Raw genomic sequence first — 20776 nt, forward strand, 5'->3', positions numbered from 1 at the left:
CCTTTCCTTTATTTTCCTGACAATAGCCCATAACTGTGTAATGAGAGGAGAAAAATATTAGTAACTTATTTTCCCCTGAATTCCAACCAAATCACAACCTTAGATTTTTTTGTTTATTTACTACTATAGCATTTTAAGAAACATTTGCTCCTGTAAAAACACTAATTAACCCATTAAGAATTAATAATACTATTAATTAATAATACTATTAATTATAATTAAGAATTAATAATACTATTAATAAATAAGTACTTTTTCCCTCCATTAGGGAGACCAAAAAAAAGTCAATTTAATCAACTTATTCTTCTCTCTACTCCCCTAATTTATCTCCATTTAATTTTCACAAGCTCACAATAACTCACTTAGGCATTACTATTATCCCCGTCAATAAATGAGAAATTGAGGCGTAAGAGACTAGAAGGCTTGTTCAGGATCACTCAGATGTCAGGTAGAAGTGCTATGATTTGACTCTGGAGCCTAAGGCATGGAAGGAGATGTGGATGACAAGATAGAGGAGATTATCTTGAGAAATGCGATTGATTGGGGTAAGGGTAAGAGCAACGCCTACATGGCTAGGGTGACCAGGTAAATAATGGTTCTTCCAACGATCTATAGGAAAAAGAGGTTTAGCGTACAAGTTTATAAGATCAATTTTGGATGTAAGTATGAGGTGCCTGCGGGAATGAATTTTGAAGCTCAGAATGGTGCCCTGGGCTGGAGATATAAATGTGGAGCTTAAAAGTAGTTAGGTAGAATCCAAAATCCTAGAGGGCAATACGTTCACCCACAAAGAGTTCCCTACATTTGGGAAATTTTTTTCTACATTAGAAAAAAAAGAAAAAAAAAAACTGGTTATCTTCAAAAGAGGAGTTTTAATGGAATGAGAGATTGAATGAAAGATTGTTACAGGTCAAAGAGTGAATGGTTAGTGAGAAAGCAGAAATGGTGATAGTGATCTACTCTTCTGAGAAATGGTTATTTGCACAGAAGAAGGAAGTGATTGAACACTATCTGGAAGTCACAGGAGCTATTAAAAGTTTCTTTGCTGGGCTTCCCTGGTGGTGCAGTGGTGGAGGGTCCGCCTGCCGATGCGGGGGACGTGGGTTCGTGCCCCGGTCCGGGAAGATCCCACATGCCGCAGAGCAGCTGGGCCCGTGAGCCATGGCCGCTGGGCCTGCGTGTCCGGAGCCTGTGCTCCGCAGCGGGAGAGGCCACAGCGGTGAGAGGCCCGCGTACCGCAAAAAAAAAAAAAAAAAAAAAGTTTCTTTGCTAATCATCTACTTGTGACGCCTTCTAAAATTGAGCTTCCTAGAAACATAGCTCTGAAAGTCTCACGTCCCAGGAAAGAGACCTTCCTGGAGATGGTTAGCCATCTTCTGACTTCCCAGGAACCCTCCTGAAACAGCCCTCCTTAGAAAACATTCCATGTTATGGCCTCTCCCACACCATCAGGGTCCTAAGATCCTGTTCACTGAGGAAAGTTAATCTGTATTGGATGGATGCTAATGGCTACAGTGTTATTAGGTAACTTTTGTGTTATAAAGCAAGCCCTCTTGGGAATTCATGTTTTATTCTAAAGCAACTTTTCACAAAGTTTGCTTTCTTGAAACCTAGCCTCTGGATGCAGTAAGTATTACATTAAAAAATACTAAAGTAGGAAAGGTTCCACGGTCAACGAATTTTAGGAAATGCTGGGTTAAACAGTTAAACAGGTTTCTTCACAGCAGGATTTTCAGAGACTAATATTCTAATGTGCGACATAAAACTACAGGAGGGAGATATAAAATTCAGCATTTTCCAAAATTACCTGATTATAAGACTTTTTAAAAGTGTTATCACATGGATCAGAAATTTAAGAAGATGCCTTCCCATAGGACCAATGCTAGTGGAGGTTATTTCAGGCAATGTGACTAACTGATCAGAGATCAAAATCAACACCGTTTTTTTTTTTTTTTTTTTTGCGGTACGCGGGCCTCTCACTGATGTGGCCTCTCCTGCCGCGGAGCACAGGCTCCGGACGCGCAGGCGCAGGGCCGTGGCCCACGGGCCCAGCCGCTCCGCGGCATGTGGGATCCTCCCAGACCGGGGCACGAAACCGCGTCCCCTGCATCGGCAGGCGGACTCCCAACCACTGCGCCACCAGGGAAGCCCTCAACACCATTTTAATTGTACCAAGTACCATCCCATTGAGCAGCCATGTTTGCTTCAGTTCACCCCACTTTTAGCACTCTCTTCACATGATGACATTAATTCAGGCACAGTCCCTTTTATAATGGGGATGGACCCTTGCTTGAAGGTTTAAACATTTGCTTTCCCTTTTGATGAACTAAATTCTACGGACTCCATAATAAAACTGGGATTAGGGCATATAGTACATTTCTTTTCACAGCCCTGTGTGACTGACTACACGTGAAATAAATCTGGTGAATTAACTTGTTGATCGTTGATATTATTTCCCTGCCTTCGTTTTTTCTTTTCTTTTATAGCTTGTAAGCTCAGTTGTTACCAGGAAAATCAATAAACAAGCTTTCAAGAAAATTTACACCTAGGGAGAAGAAAGGCCCTTCTGCCTGGAAGTTATTCTTTTCTTTTCTAAGGGAGTAATATCCACTCCACAGCCAGAGTTCACTTTCAAGTCAACAGAAGCCCAGTGTGCTCATGAGGACTCTCTGCTGGGAGAATGGGGCCCCCAAGTATTTTCAGAGGGACAGCATTTGTAACTGGGATAACTTCTGTGAATTGAATTTTTCTGAAAGTCAGGCAGGACTAAAGAAAGGGAACTAATGTAGCCAAGAAAATAAACCATTATCCACATGTGCAGGGCCTAGAAAAGAATGCAGGAAAGGCTACAAAAGACAGCCTTTTCATGTGAATGTAAATGAAACATAACCCTATTAACTAGAGCAGAGATTCTCATCTCTGTCCTCTCCTGGAGCTCATACCTAGGAGACAGAGACCACATCCTTTAGAGTTCTGCTCTGGGTCAAAAGATTTTTGTCATTGCATGCCAGTGTTTAAAGGAGCTAGCCTTGGACCACGTGGCAAATTAGAGCAGCACCATTCAAAAGAACATCGTAAGATGGTGGAAATGTTCTACAACTTTGCACTGTTCAGTATGATGGCCAGTAGTTACACATAAATGCTGAGCACTTGAAATGTAGCTAGTGTCGTTAAAGAACTGAATTGCCAATTTTATTTAACTTTAATGAATTCAAATATAAATAAGCTCATATGCCTCGTGGCCACCATATTTAACAGCATAGGGCTAGAAAACGGAAGTGTGAATTCATCAAGTCAGGATTCCCAGCCTTTTAATAGGGGCATAGAGCACTATGCATATCCCACCCCATGTTCCCCAACCATTTCCATCCCTGCAAAGCTACATCACAAAGCCAGTGGGGGTCAGGGGAGGAGTGCGGAACAAGCGTTGAAGAAAAATGTCCACAACTACTTGGCAAATTGAAGTAAGTTTAAGTAAAGGCACGGGTCAAAGTGGAATGGCAGTCACTGGGTGGGAGCAGGGTCTGACACATGTTTAGTAAATAAAGGGAGTCCTGAAGAGGAGCTACAGGGTAAGAATGTAATGACAGTGTTGCAGGTGTCTATGGCTGCGTAACAAATTACCCCAAAATTTAGTCACTTAAATCTATGACATTTGTTTTGCTCATGAATCTGCAACAACTTGGGCAGGACCCATGGAGGGAAGAGTGCATCTCTGTTCCACTCATCGTCACCTGAGTTGTCCCAAGGCTGGGAGCTGGGATCATCTGGACTTGTTTACTTGGATGATGCTGGCCTTTGGCTGTTAGGCTATCAGCCAAAACACCTTACAAATGGCTATTCCATGAGGCGTGTCTCACAACATGGTGACTGGGCTCCAAGGGAAAGTGTCTAGAAAGAAAGAAAGTCAGGAGGATTCTGTAAACTCTTTATGACCTCACTTTGAAAGTCCCATAGCATCACTTTGGCAGTACTGCTCTGCTCATTAGAACAGACATGAATCCACTCAGGTTCAAAAGAAGGGAGAATAGTCTTCACTTCTTGGTGTGGAGTGCCAAGGAGGTTCAGGAGGAACACGTGGATTAGAAATATTGCTGTAGCCATTTTTGCAAAATAATCCATCACTGTTAGATAACATAGTTCAGGCTTCCCATGATAGAAACCTTAGTCAAACCAAACTAATAACAAAGTAGAAATTTATTGTTTTAAGAAACCAGTAAGCTTAAAGTTTCAAGTATGGCTGGATCCAGTGGCTCAAATGATATAATTGCAACTTTCTCATACTTGTTCATTCATTCTATGTTTCTTGTCTCTTTCTTGTGTCTGTCTGTCTGTTGGTCTCTCTCTCTCTTTCCCCACCCCCAACTGTCCCATTATCCTCTCCAACTGGCAGAACAAAAGATTACTGGCAACTCTAAGTCAATATCTTGATAATTTTTGATCCTAAAGGAAGAATCTTTCTCCTGTATAACAAGTTCATGGAAGAAGAGTGATTAATTTTGTTCAGGTCACAAACCCACCCCCTGCCCAATCACTGGGTCCTGGGAAATAACGTTCCATAATAGGTCAGGTGAAGGTCCCCAGTCCACCCTAGCCATAAGTTATTTAACCTCAACGCATTTCAGTTTTCTCACGTGTAGAATAAAGATTCTGGTAAATTGACTGTAAAAATGACCCTAAGTCTCTACTCTTCTGTATCCAACCAATTGCAGTGTGACTTTGTAACTCCTTTCATCCAATGGCAGTCTATTTTCCCATCCCTTTATTCGAAGCTAGACTTGAGATTTGCTTGGCCAACAAAATGTGGTCGAAATGGCCCTGGGCTAGTTCTGACTCTTTAGCATTTCTGCTCTTTTTCTCTCCGAGCTCTGATACCACCATGAGGACAAGCTCAGTTTAACTGTTGGGGGAACAGAGATTCCACAGAGCAAAGCCAAATCAGCCTAGTTGTCCCAGCCAAAATCACAGACACATGAGAGAATTCAGCCCAGATCAGCAAGACAAACCCACAGCTGACTTTCCAGCTGCCTGCAGAGACATGAGCAAAGCCACTAAGACCAGGGTAAACCACCCATATAATCTGCACACCTGTGCCAATGAGTTTTGCTCACTGGGTGTTTGTTCCACAGTATTAATGACAAAACTGAAACAGATAACAGTAGGCCCTAATGCTTGGTACTGTGTTTAGAACAGTGCCTGGCATCAAATAAGCAGTCAATAAATATTTGCTATTATTATTATCCATGACAGCACCACACAGAATGTGTTTCCCAGCTTCCTGAAGAAAATGAGATGTCTCCCACAAGTGTCATGAGAGCCGATACAGAACACTGATCTATCAAGTTTTTTGCAATTTTAATAAATTAGTAAGAAAAGTATCAAAAGCTAAGCATATTCTAATAATGGAAAGTAAGATATTTATTGCCAATGTAGTAAAAGTACATGATCTCCAAAGCCCTTCACATGTCCTGTACAAACATCTAATATCTGACCTATGCACAGCTAACATATCACCAATTAGATCAAATATCAAACTTCTCCTAGGAAAAAAAAGACAGTAACATTTTTATCACATGATTAACTGTCATTAATGATATTTATATTGCGTCAAAAGTTGGGACAAGAGTAATTTTATCTGCCCTAGTATTTTCAGACATAATAGTTTTATGTCTGATGCTATTTTCAACTGCAGACTTTAAAGGAATACATGCATTGGTTCCAAGAAAACATGATTATCCACCTTACCTTTACAAAAACTGGAGAAGCACATGACTGAGGTTCAACTCCCTGATCACTGTATGCATATGGTGTGTGTGTGGGGAGCTGGGGTTTGCTTCACCACTACTCTTCTCTGTCTACCCTCTCTCTCTCTCAGATAAGGCATTCACCCACTTAAACAGCTTCGGGCAAATTCCATTAGTTTCCAAACTCACACTGTAACTTCTCTTTGGAACTCAACTCCACATTTCCGTTTCTGTTTGACTTTTGTATTTGGATGTTCTGCCACCTCCTCATCCTCAAAAAATGTGAATTCATTGCCTCTCTGGTCATCACCCAGCAAACACGTGTATGGTGTTATGTGATCACACAAGGGAAAGAAATCTCCTAATTCAGTTCCTTACACATCACAAAAGCAGGCTGAGTGATAACTCTCACCAATCCTGTTATTACTCCTGTTCTCCAGTTGTGTCTTCATACCCTAGGTATGGCTGTGGCAAGTAGTATTTGCCTACTTTTTTTTTTTTTTTTTTTGCGGTACGTGGGTCTCTCACTGCGGTGGCCTCTCCCGTTGCGGAGCACAGGCTCCGGACACGCAGGCTCAGCGGCCATGGCTCACGGGCCCAGCTGCTCCGCGGCATGTGGGATCTTCCCGGACCGGGGCACGAACCCGTGTCCCCTGCATCGCCAGGCGGACCCTCAACCACTGCACCACCAGGGAAGCCCTATCCTACTTTATTGAAGAGGAAAATAATACACCCAGTTGTATAGATAGTCAAATATAAAAGTATTGGTGGGTGGGCAGGTAGAGCTGCAAATACACACCGATGAGATTAATAATCACTGTATGAAGAAGGATAAGAGTTGAGGCTAAATTTTATGGAAGTGAATTTTGATACTGACTTGATAGAATTAATAGTAGCTAACATATTAAGCACTTACTATGTGCCAGTAACTATTACAAGTTAATATTAATATGTTAAGTTAATATTAACATTAACTCAATTATTTATGTATTTTTCTTGAACAGTTTTGTACAATAAACCAATATGAGATCCCCTGGGTTAAACAGCCTGCATTAGGTCAGGAGCAATAAGCTAATAAATCAGCAATCTGGAATTTGAATGCAGACCATCTGGCTCCTGAGAAGTGTCCCTACCACACTCTGCTTTCTGAAATGAAGAATAAGAAGTTGGGGAGCGGAGAAAAAAGTAACAGCAAATGCAAAGTCAACGAGGTAGAAATAAGTCAATCATACACAGGCGTGGGACTCAACCAGTTTGTACGGGGTACGAAGCCACAGCTGGATGAGGAATTGGGTGGAAATGAGGTTGGGAGGATTTGAGATGCAGCAGCAGAGAAGTGGTCTTTGAACGTCAGGCTGAGCTGTTTGGACTTCTGGAACCATCCAAAGGGAACCTGACCCTCTGTCTGCTTTAACTTAATCCGTGTCAACACGCAGGCAAAAGAACAGGTTGAAGAGAAGGCATTGGTGCATATGGAAGTGGGAGTTAGTTTCTTGATGTGGAGCTAAAACACTTTGAAACTGGCAGCAACTCTCACTCAAAAGACTTCACAGGCTTCCCTGGTGGCGCAGTGGTTGAGAGTCCGCCTGCCGATGGAGGGGACATGGGTTCGTGCCCCGGTCCGGGAAGATCCCACATGCCGCGGAGCGGCTGGGCCCGTGAGCCATGGCCGCTGAGCCTGCGCATCTGGAGACTGTGCTCCGCAACGGGAGAAGCCACAGCAGTGAGAGGCCCGCGTACCGCAAAAAAAAAAAAAAAAAGACTTCACATACATCTGTGTCATTGAACTATCTGCAAATGATGAAGAGAGGGACAGACTGAAGACAGATGCCCTGGTCCCATCCCAGTCCTGACCCCCTTCTGGAGGGTTAAGTTCTGGAAGCACAGGAGGGACTGTTATACTCAAGCAAGCTGTGTGCTTCCGCACCAGGTTCAATGCTGAGAGTGCCTTAACTGAACATCTGGCTAATAATGTACCTTCCATGTATTAATGGCACTCACTGCACCTGCTCCATCTGAGGAAATTACATGGGTCAAGTAATGGCAGCATGATTTCAAATGTTTGCCTCATCACCTACAAACATAATCAAAGAATAACAACCACAGTCTTGGGGAAAATCTTGGTTAAGTCTTTTTCACTAGCAGTTCTAAAACAGAAAGGCAGAAAATAAGAAACTTGCTGATAATCTCGTAAACCAATAATTCTCAAATATAACAAGTTCAATGTGAAAGGAATTATTTCCTTAGCCCCCTCCCCAAACCAACTAACACAATCTTTTGAAAATCTTAAAAGTGATAAGGGTGTAACATCTACAATTAGTATATTCCTTGGTAAAACTGGTTTCAGGAAAGGAAATGTTTCCACAATTCTCTTTTCCAACTTTTGCTAAGGTATTTTTTTAAATGCATTGAAAGCAAAATTTTTCCAGAAGAGTTGTTCCAAATGGGAACCTTTCTTCATACCTTTTTCATAACCATTTAAAAATCTGCTTGGTGCTTAGTCAACTCCTAACTAATCACCTAAGACTGAGTTTCAACTGATAACTAAAATCCAGCAGATCATTCTGAATCTTCCTGGTAATGTGAGTCAGATTTGACCAAATATTAACTGCATTATTTAAAATAACATTACTAGTATCTATTGAACATTGACCAATACTATGATTTTTTATTAATTTCTGGGGGAAAAAAGCATTTGCTATACTTTTACCTGCCATTTTAAGGACTCGACAATTACATGTATTATATGTCATGAAAAATCACATTCTTTTCGTATTTCTACACTGTTTTCTTTGTCAACTGGTGAGCAAACACCCATAATACTCTTTGGCATCTATCAAAATGTTCTGAGTATCTTGTGACAAGAGAGCACAGATCCAGGAAAGTTTAGACATTACTAAGGAAACAGTGCACAGATGTAGATGCTGAAAAATTAATACCACCCCATCTTCTGATAGGCTGTAGCTCCCAAAATGCTTCTACAGAAACAGAATGAAACAAGCCCAAAGCACAAATATTTGTGCCATCGCAGCATAAATGAATCATAAAGCATTAAAACAGAAATTTCAAGCTTTGGCATCAGGTCCAATTTCTGAGCAATTCCTCAGCCTTACACATATTCTTCATGTCATCTCATTGGTAGAGAGAATACTGGAAGTAAAAGTACCCTGTCACAAGTGAACAAAAACAAGTTGAAAAACTATGTAAATATTTTATGATGCTTGTAGTCTTCCTCCTCATATCTCAAAAAATATTTTTTTAACCTGCAAAACAGGTACTTACTATCCTCAGGTAAGATGTTCTAATGAAGTACCAATTTTATTACTAATTAAGGCCACAGGAACCCTAGGAGGCTGCTGCTGACATCTAGTGGCATAATTTTTTAAACGTTATACGCATTAAAAAGATAAATCTAGAGAGAGAAAGGGACAGACATGCATACATATGCGCCTTCAAAGTCTAGTGGACAGCCTATGTTACAAATTAGTTGCCTCTGCTCACACCACTCTGCCTCCAGTGACGTGCTTCCCCTTCCAAAGTAAGGCTACTACTGCAAAACTGAAGAAAGGAAAACCAACACATCTGCTAAAGCCTTAAAGGAACCGTTTACCCTCACAGTCCTGTGTCTTTTACTGGGAATTGCCAGTTCCCTGAAAGCTCCCATTCCCAAAAGCCCTGTCCTGACCCTAACAGTCCTAATTTTATCTCAACTTCCCAAATAACCATAGTCCGTCCCCAGTTTCCACACCTATCAGCATTTAGGTACTTTTAGGGTGCCAGCCTAAAGAGATTTGGCTGTAGAGCTGAGCATATGTTATTTCAGACTGCATGTCCACAAACATACCTGCACATTCAAAATGGCCATGAAATCCCTATGCGTGAGATTCAATAACTATTGAAAACTTAAGAATAGCTCTCAGGGACTGCTTTAACGTTTCCAACTATCCACATGAATGATGAAATTGATATTGATGTGAAAAATGGTAAGGAGCATAGAGATAACTTCTACAAGCAAGTTAAAAGATATTTTCTGTAGCCTCTATATGTCTGTATGTATGTGTGTATAAGGGGTGCATATGTGTGTGTGTAAAACAAGAGAAAGACTCAAGTTCGACACATACCCCACTCCCCCTAAAGCACTTGTGAGTATAGTAGGTAAACACTGAATTGATGAATGAGGTGGCAAATTACAATATAACTTTTTTCCCCTATTGATTCTAATGTAAGCTATGAAATAGGTAGTGTTTTACTCTTAGGCAAAAGTGTCTTTGTGGAGTAGCTCAGGTTAGATTTTCCTCCCATCACATGTGCAAAGTGGTACAAAGCCAATGGGTGATCGAATTAGGCAATGTCCCTTTGGTGAAGGGAGCATACTTTTTTTTTAATTAATTAATTTTTGGGGGGGGCTGCATTGGGTCTTCATTGCTGGGCACGGGCTTTCTCTAGTTGCGGTGAGTGGGGGCTATTCTTCGATGCGATGCACGGGCTTCTCATTGCGGTGGCTTCTCTTGCAGAGCACAGGCTCCAGGCACGCAGGCCTCAGCAGTCTCGGCACACGGGCTCCAGAGCACAGGCACAACAGCTGTGGCGAATGGGCCTAGCTGCTCCGCGACATGTGGGATCCTCCTGGACCAGGGATAGAACCGTGTCCCCTGCATTGACAGGTGGACTCCCAACCACTGCACCACCAGAGAAGTCCGGGAGTGTATCTCAAGAGTTGAAAGTTATTTGCCTTATAAATTAGTATATTTGAATTTAGATTTTATTCACATTGAAAAGATATGATAACAGGAGAGAAGGTTCTCAAGTTAGTCCTAATTAATACAAAACATTGCTAAATTATAATTCTCATAGTACAAAGGAATCTTCTAGCCTTTTAAATATTCCTTCGGTGGAAATCTTAGAGATGCAAGGACCTCATTCCTTCGAAGTCTATTTCACTCACAAGTGGGAGTAAAAGTAGAAGACAGAAGGATCTTCCTTACAGTCTCACTGAAGGAAAAAAAGTCCCATGTCTGTGTGTGTATCTCTACACATAATAAAGTTCTGTATGTACATATACATACATATTTAAACACACACACACAAAAGAGCTACTACAGAGCAATATACGCGAATCAGTGACAGTGTGACAGATAGTATATCTAGGTTACTTTACGGACTGAATATGGGTTAAGGAAGAGAAATAGTTGTAGCATGATGAGGAACTCAGAAAGCCCCCTAAAGAACAATTTTAAGGTATGTAGGCTTTGGAATAAGGGAAAAGAAGACTGGACATTCTGAGTGGAGTTATCAGCATAAGGAAAGACAAGAATGTTTAGGGTATACAGTGTAGTAAGAGAGAAACCAATACGGTAAGAAACATATGTGGGGAGTCGATGCAAGAACTTGAACATTAGCAGGAGACAATTCTAGACAATGCTATGGCTTCTGTAGGACTATTCCATCAAGACTATTCTTGGGAGTTTTCTTTAAAGTTTTAAAAAGATGGAGTATCCCACAGAATCTAATACTCAGAAGAGTAAAGAGTACCAAGAACTTTGGCAAATGATGAAAATCATAAAAAAACAAAAAAGGCAAATTCATAAAAATGATCATAATAACTCTTCCTCATATAAAGTCCTCTTTAAGAATTACTTTTTAATCATTTCTCAGTGAAAGTGTTCAATTATTTGTTCTCTGACTTTCAGTTTAAATTCTCTTTCAGAGCATATATGCCTGATGTCATAGCCCTATTTCTGTAAAGCATTGTGTCTATCCTATGTGAATTAGTCCAAGCATCGTGACAATTACATCACCCCTTTCATCACATGTGTAGAGGTATTTGTAACTCTCATTGTAATTCATGGTCATTAACTTATTAATCAACCTGAAAATCTGATGCTTTACTTTCCATTGTTACTTTATAGTAGTTTATAAAAAATAATATAAAATATAATTTGTAATAAGCTCTTAAAATATCAGAAGAATTTTATTCTTTAAAAAAATTTTCAACGTGTGCTACATCTACAAAATATTCTACAGCCAATAATAATAAACCACAGTGAAACCAATCTCTAAACAATATATTTATTCCTTATTTGTTAGTGCCCTAGAACATAAAGAACGCTGTATACTAGCCTTATAACAGTTTATTTTCAATTATCAAAAATGTATTTAGAGTACATCAAAAAACTGCTGAACCCTTAATATCCCATTTCACTTTCCTACAGGAAAGTTAAATATATATGAAAATAATACTTAATATTCCTACATAATACAAATAAATTACAAACATGAAAATTTCTTAATTGAAATTCAACTTATTTCCAGGACATATAAACCTGTGTAAAAACAGAACAGAATAATGGTCTCTATTTTTGTGCATAATCTTACTAGGTACAGAGAAGGATATTTTAACCCAACTAGGTTAAGTTGCCTCTATTTTGGGGCGACAAAATTAAGAATATTGTGACCAACAGACATCAATAACTTTACATAGCGAAGCACTACATGAAAACTTATTTTAGACCCTTTTTGAAAAAGTCAAATGTAGAACTTCCAGGTATCTGCACACACAAAAGTTCCTGTTAACCCAAAAGATTGCTCTCCGAGCCCCATTGCCAGAGTTAATGGTACACAAAATGAGTGTGTTAGTCATCACGTGCAACTGAGAAAGGCTGAATGGTCCCATTTGTCCAAAACTAGCACCTTCACTAATATGCCTTGAACTTCTACTATTTAAACACTGAAATTTAAATGCATATATCCCATTTAGGATAATAGAGACAGAGCATCAGAACATTAGCACTCTTTCCCTTATTAACAGGAATATTTTATAAAGTTGCAAACACCCCTATTTTAATGAGTCCAAAGGACCAACCTAAAGAGGTGATGACATGAACACCATTTCTCCCACCCCAGTTACTCTTTCACACCTCACTCCCAACCTCCACACAAAAGCCAGCATCCTAGAGTATAATCTCTTTGGGAGTGTTATCAGACCAGAGCGCTTGGACTGTCAATATACAGAACTGGTTCTTTATTGGCACATCAGGGAGAAGCAAACTTTGTTACTCAGGGTACATGATGCTGGATATTCTGCCACATTAATGGGAATTTCCCTCCTACACCGCAACTCCCTCTTTGCTACATTCAGTTCGAAGTAAGTTTATCCGTATCTTAAATAAATGAAATCAAAGCCTAACAAAATTGAATGTATTAGTATATACATACCTCTGAAAAAAGAAAAATTTCACATGAATGCATCCTGGGTGGTCTGTGCGCTCTTCATTAGCTCCATCTCACTCAGTGTGTTTCCTTCTCTGTCTTTACTGTGTCATCTTCTACTGATTCCGCCTCAGCCAGCATTTTTCTACCATACATCTCCCTATGCTTATATCACAGCACTCAGCTTCAACCCCTTCCACATACTGTCTAGGTATTAGTTTTCATTATAATGCCTCTCTTTAGGGAGTCACAGTTAATAGTTCTAAGCTAAAGGAAACCCTCCATTGATTTCATTAACCATTTAAAAATGCCTTATAGTTTGACTTAACATTTTAGTATAGTGGACCTACAATTGAAAATCAACATTACAGGAGAGAAGCTACTTCCTTAAGGGGTTTACGCCTCCCTTGAAGCATTAACTAAAAGCCAAAAATAAGTAGAAACACCCCAGTTTGTAATTCAACCTAACTATTTTTGCTCCACTGCAAATTAAAGTTCATAAACCAGTTTTCTGCTGATGTCCATTAAATTCAAATGCTTCCTTTGTTTCAGCACTCATTTGTTTTATAGGAATTCGACAATTTGTCAAAAATAGAACCCAGTTAGTTCCAATTAGTATGTGACCTGGTACACATTTCAACAAATCCAGTATGTGCGTTGCTATATACAAAGTGACATCATATCTTCATAGCTATATAAGCAGATAGTATTGATAGATGGGTTTAGTTCCCAACACAATTCTAACTTTTCAGAAACTTTTCTATTAAAAACTCTTTTGAGACATCACCTTTATTCATAAATCATACACACATTTTATATCTGCATCTACGCCCCACTTTGCTTACACGTATATGTCATTAGAATATTTGCATGATTGTTCATATTCTTAGGCTAACATATATAAACAAATCACATAGCAATTGGAAAATTTAGCAACTAAATATGCAATCATTGAGTATAATCAGGCATGCTATTCAACAACTGTATGACATAATTCAATCTTTCCAAAGAAAATATATGTTTTGTGTAAGAGTGTCTTCGTCAAACTCGATGAAGTTTTTCTAGGAATTTGTACTGAACTTTTTTGTCTATTAAAAAAATAATATGTAAAGCCATCTGACTGATGCTTAAATAAGAGGAAAATTTTAATTAAAAGAATCTCATTCTCTTATTGTCTACCATTTGTAAATGTAATACACTAATTGGACCTATTTCCAAACAGAGTACAATCTTCTAGTCAAGATCCTATCCACACATTAACATAAATACAAGAGTAGTGTTGGAAAATTCATCATTAACCACAGTGCTTCAAGCTAACATATATTTTAAAATTTACTGATCACTTCCTAAATATGATGGTCATCAAAATCATTCCTTTTACTTTTCAGATAATGATTTACTTTTTTGATGGATTATTCCATAGTTAAAACCAGTAATCAAGAAAAACCAACCAGTTGAATGTATCAGAGTTAAACAGACTAATATATATATTAAAATAAGCATTACCTTGGTCTGATTTTTCATAAAGGATAGCAGATCTCTTGCCAGGTGACACCATTTCTTTGGGTTCTGTGGGTAAAAAGAAAAGAGATTAATAAAAACAACCTTTCTTTTCACCCTTTAAATGCTTCTTAAAAACATTTATTAGTAATAAAGGTCAGAGAAGAAAATCATTTAACAAAATATTCAGCTCCGTTCAGCAGCTGCCTTGGGAACCACTTGCTTTAAATGACAAATAACTTCCCCAAAGGCCCCCTCTCCCCTGCAGCTGAAAACAAGGGTGACTGCCACAGATCCTCAGCCCTGTTTTCTTTGCTTCTCTCTCTTTTCTCACATGGGAACAAGACTAGCACTCGAGCAAGGAAAAGAATTAGCTTCAATCATTTCAAAAGATAAGATGTAATCCATGTTGGGACAGAACATTTACTTGGAATGCAACAGACTGAAATGGAATTTGCAATTATCTAAATTAGTTTCCTCCCTCCCCCAGCGAGTATGGCTTTTAAAATGTTCATGCAAGTCTGGGTATTTTTCTATTCTGTCTTTCCACAAAAATGATAAAATGAGATATTGTGGATTGACTTAGTAAATAATTGCAGATTACCCTCCTTAGGAGCTGCAATTTTAGAGCTTTTCTATGCTGCACTGAGGAGAAAAGTACTTTATAGGAGTCAAAAGTTATGAAAATATATCTTTTTCCTTCCCTTAGCATATAACCATCTTGAGGAGTGTCCCATAAAAGATTTTATTGCATCATTATCAGAATGTTCACACTGCAAGATAAGAAATTCAAGTCTAAGCCATAGCTCTCCAGGAAGGACTATCACATAGATAGATAAGAATTTTAAATTCACCCCTTAAGAAAGTTATTTGACTGAAGAAATGTTAACAGTTAAAAGCAACGTTGATTATTTGACTGTAACAGTCATTATAAGAACAGTCATATAACTGCAATCACCAAAACATCTTACTAGCTGTGTGAAATTAGGCAAGGAAATTAGACTCTGTAAACATTCCTTTCTCATCTGTAATATCAGAATGCTAATTCTTTCTACTTCAGAGAACTGACAGGATAAATAGGTGAGATAAATACACAGAAAGGACACAGAATTAATGAATGTTAGCCAAGATAATCATGAACATTACTATTACTATTATTATCATTGTTCTCCTTTTTTTAAAAAAATCTTGCAACCCCTTTGAAAATCACTGCCCTGATGAGCCACATGGTGGAATGATTAAAATCTTACCATACTGGTTGTTACTTGATTTGCTGATTTATTAGTCACACTCTGTGATGGCAAAGTAAATAAAGAGTTGTTTTAGGTCTTTGGGCAGGTAAGAGAAAAAGATTAAACAGCGTTTCAGGAGAATGAGTAACCTCTCACCCCACTGCAGTAGCTTCCTTTGACTTTGCTGGGGGTTTTAATTTAAATATGTCCTCCAAGAAATTGGGATACTTCAAGATTCACTTAAAGCAACTGACCCCTGTCTGCTCTTGTAAATATTCAATCCAATTCAGAAAACATCTACTGAGCTCCGATTGCAAGGAAGGGTACACCAGAGACTTTAGAGAAACCATTATAAATAGAAAGGATTCAAGAAAAACAGTTTAGTGGAAGAAAGGTTTGTAAGTAATTCATGAAAAAACCATCATTAAACAACATACAACAAGACCCGTATATATGCTATCTATAAGAAACCCACTTCAGACCTAGGGACACATAACACACTGAAAGTGAGTGGATGGAAAAAGATATTCCATTCAAATGGAAATTAAAAGAAAGCTGGAGTAGCAATTCTCATATCAGAAAAAAAGACTTTAAAACAAAGACTACTACAAGAGACAAAGAAGGACACTACATAATGATCAAGGAATCAATCCAAGAAGAAGATATAACAATTGTAAATATTTATGCACCCAACATAGAAGCACTTCAATACATAAGGCAAATACTAACAGCCATAAAAGGGGAAATCAACAGTAACACAATCATAATAGGGGACATTAATACCCCACTTTCACCAATGGACAGATCATCCAAAATGAAAATAAATAAGGAAAGACAAGATTTAAATGATACATTAAACAAGATGGACTTAATTGATAATTATAGGACATTCCATCCAAAACAACAGAATACACATTCTTCTCAAGTGCCCATGGAACATTCTCTAGGATAGATCATATCCTGGGTCACAAATCAAGCCTTGATAAATTTAAGAAAATTGAAAACGTATCAAGTATCTTTTCTGACCATGACGCTATGAGACTAGATATCAATAACAGGAAAAACTCTGTAAGAAATACAAACACATGGAGGCTAAACAACACACTACTTAATAACCAAGAGATCACTGAAGAAATCAAAGAGGAAATCAAAAAATACCTAGAAACAAATGACAATGAAAAGACAACGGCCCAAAACCTATGGCATGCAGCAAAGGCAGTTCTAAGAGGGAAGTTTATAGCAATACAATCCTACCTTAAGAAACAAGAAACATCTCAAATAAACAACCTATCCTTACACCTAAAGCAATTAGAGAAAGAAGAACAAAAAAACCCCAAAGTTAGCAGAAGGAAAGAAATCATAAAGATCAGATCAGAAATAAATGAAAAAGAAATGAAGGAAACAATAGCAAAGATCAATAAAACTAAAAGCTGGTTCTTTGAGAAGATAAACAAAATTGATAAACCATTAGCCAGACTTACCAAGAAAAAAAGGGAGAAGACTCAAATCAATACAATTAGAAATGAAAAAGGAGAAGTAACAACTGACACTGCAGAAATACAAAAGATCATGAGAGATTACTACAAGCAACTATATGCCAATAAAATGAACAACCTGGAAGAAATGGACAAATTCTTAGAAATGCACAACCTTCCAAGACTGAACCAGGAAGAAATAGAAAATATAAACAGACAAATCACAAGCACTGAAATTGAAGCTGTGATTAAAAATCTTCCAACAGGGCTTCCCTGGTGGCGCAGTGGTTGAGAGTCCACCTGCCGATGCAGGGGATGCGGGTTCGTGCCCTGGTCCAGGAAGATCCCATGTGCCGCGGAGTGGCTGGGCCCGTGAGCCATGGCCGCTGAGCCTGCGTGTCCGGAGGCTGTTCTCCGTGGCAGGAGAGGCCGCAGCAGTGACAGGCCCGCGTACCACAAAAAAAAAAAAAAAAAAATCTTCCAACAAACAAAAGCCTAGGACCAGATGGCTTCACAGGCGAATTCTATCAAACATTTAGAGAAGAGCTAACACCCATCCTTCTCAAACTCTTCCAAAATATAGCAGAGGGAGGAACACCCCCAAACTCATTCTACGAGGCCACCATCACTCTGATACCAAAACCAGACAAAGGTGTCACAAAGAAAGAAAAGTAAAGGCCAATATCACTGATGAACATAGATGCAAAGATCCTCAACAAACTACTAGTAAACAGAATCCAACAGCACATTAAAAGGATCATACACTATGATCAAGTGGGGTTTATCCCAGGAATGCAAGGATTCTTCAATGTATGCCAATCAATCAACGTGATACACCATATTAACAAATTGAAGGAGAAAAACCATATGATCAACTCAATAGATGCAGAGAAAGCTTTCAACAAAATTCAACACCCATTTATGATAAAAACCCTCCAGAAAGTAGGCATAGAGGTTACTTTCTTCCACATAATAAAGGCCATATATGACAAATCCACAGCCAACATCATCCTCAACAGTGAAAAACTGAAACCATTTCCACTGAGATCAGGAAGAAGATAAGGTTGCCCACTCTCACCACTATTATTCAACATAGTTTTGGAAATTTTAGCCACAGCAATCAGAGAAGAAAAAGAAATAAAAGAAATCCAAATCCGAAGAGAAGAATTAAAGCTGTCACTGATTGCAGATGACATGATACTCTACACACAGAATCCTAAAGATGCTACCAGAAAACTACTAGAGCTAATCAATGAGTTTGGTAAAGTAGCAGGATACAAAATTAATGCACAGAAATGTCTTGCATTCCCATACACTAATGATGAAAAATCTGAAAGGGAAATTAAGAAAACACTCCCATTTACCATTGCAACAAAAAGAATAAAATAGCTAGGAATAAACCTATGTAAGGAGACAGAAGACCTGTATGCGTAAAATTATAAGACACTGATGAAAGAAATTAAAGATGATACAAATAGATGGAGAGATATACCATGTTCTTGGATTAGAAGAATCAACATTGTGAAAATGATTCTACTACCGAAAGCAATCTACAGATTCAATGCAATCCCTATCAAATTACCAACAGCATTTTTCACAGAACTAGAACAAAAAATGTCACTATATGTATGGAAACAGAAAAGACCCCGAATAGCCAAAGCAATCTTCAGAAAGAAAAACGGAGCTGGTGGAATCAGGCTCCCTGACTTCAGTCTATACTACAAAGCTACAGTAATCAAGACAATATGGTACTGGCACAAAAACAGAAATATAGATCAATGGAACAGGATAGAAAGCCCAGAGATAAACCTACACACATATGGTCACCTTATCTTTGATAAAGGAGGCAAGAATATACAGTGGAGAAAAGAAAGCCTCTTCAATAAGTGGTGATGGGAAAACTGGAGCTACATGTAAAATAATGAAATTAGAACACTCCCTAATACCATACACAAAAATAAACTCAATATGGATTAAAGACCTAAATGTAAGGCCAGACACCATCAAACTCATAGAGGAAAACATAGGCAGAACACTCTATGACATAAATCACAGCAAGATACTTTTTGACCCACCTCCTAGAGACATGGAAATAAAAACAAAAATAAACAAATGGGACCTAATGAAACTTAAAAGCTTTTGCACGGCAAAGGAAACCACAAACAAGATGAAAAGACAACCCTCAGAATGGGGGAAAATATTTGCAAATGAAGGAACTGACAAAGGATTAATCTCCAAAACATACAAGCAACTCATGCAGCTCCATACCAAAAAAACAAACAACCCAATCCAAAGATGGGCAGAAGACATAAATAGACATTTCTCCAAAGAAGATACATAGATTGCCAACAAACACATGAAAGAATGCACAACGTCATTAATCATAGAGAAATGCAAATCAAAACTACAATGAGATATCATCTCACACCAGTCAGAATGGCCATCATCAAAATATGTACAAACAATAAATGCTGGAGAGGGTGTGGAGAAAAGGGAACCCTCTTGCACTGTTGGTGGGAATGTAAATTGATACAGCCACTATGGAGAACAGTATGGAGCTTCCTTAAAAATCTAAAAATAGAACTACCATACAACCCAGCAATCCCACTACTGGGCATATACTCTGAGAAAACCATAATTCAAAAAGAGTTATGTACCCAAATGTTCATTGCAGCTCTATTTACAATAGTCAGGACATGGAAGCAACCTAAGTGTCCATCAACAGATGGATGGATAAAGAAGATGTGGCACATATATATAATGGAATATTACTCAGCCATAAAAAGGAATGAAACTGAGTTATTTGTAGTGAGGTGGATGGACATAGAGACTGTCATACAGAGTGAAGTAAGTCAGAAAGAGGAAAACAAATACCATATGCTAACACATATATATGGAATCTAAAAAAAAAAGAAAAAAAATGGTCAGAAGAACCTAGGGGCAAGACGGAAATAAAGATGCAGACCTACTAGAGAATGGACTTGAGGATACGGGAAGGGGGAAGGGTAAGCTGGGACAAAGTGAGAGAGTGGCATGGACATATATACACTACCAAATGTAAAATAGATAGCTAGTGGGAAGCAGCCACATAGCACAGGGAGATCAGCTGGGTGCTTTGTGTCCACCTAGAGGGGTGGGATAGGGAAGGTGGGAGGGAGGGAGATGCAAGAGGGAAAAGATATGGGGATATATGTATAACTGATTCACTTTGTTATAAAGCAGAAACTAACACACCATTGTAAAGCAATTATACTCCAATAAAGATGTTAAAAAACCAACAACAACAACATACAATGTTTTGAAGCAACAGAACAAATTGAAAGAATATTCTGCAGTTAGTAAAGGGTCATTTTAAAAATAATCATATGATATCTCTTATATGTGGAATCTAAAAAATGATACAAATGAACTTATTTACAAAACATAAACGGACTCACAGACATAGAAAACTTACGGTTACCAAAGGGGAAAGGGGAGCAGGGGGAGGGGTAAATTAGGAGTTTGGGATTAACATACACACAGTACTGTATATAAAATAGATAACCAACAAGGACCTACTGTATAGCACAGGGAACTCTACTCACTGCTCTGTAATAAGCTATATGGGAAAAGACTC

The 20776-nt window shown here is 38.6% G+C and overlaps 1 protein-coding gene across 1 annotated transcript in view; it reads right to left on the reverse strand.

The window, feature by feature from the left end:
- The window catches only part of INPP4B (inositol polyphosphate-4-phosphatase type II B), a 728360-nt gene that overhangs the window by 578399 nt on the left and 129185 nt on the right, over positions 1-20776 (reverse strand). The window contains exon 2 of the mRNA XM_060147683.1: positions 14460-14522. The gene's annotated coding sequence lies outside the window, so the exon portion shown is untranslated. The remainder of the gene's footprint in view (positions 1-14459; positions 14523-20776) is intronic.

The sequence above is a fragment of the Lagenorhynchus albirostris genome, chromosome 4 (assembly GCF_949774975.1).
Source record: "Lagenorhynchus albirostris chromosome 4, mLagAlb1.1, whole genome shotgun sequence".
NCBI lineage: Eukaryota > Metazoa > Chordata > Mammalia > Artiodactyla > Delphinidae > Lagenorhynchus > Lagenorhynchus albirostris.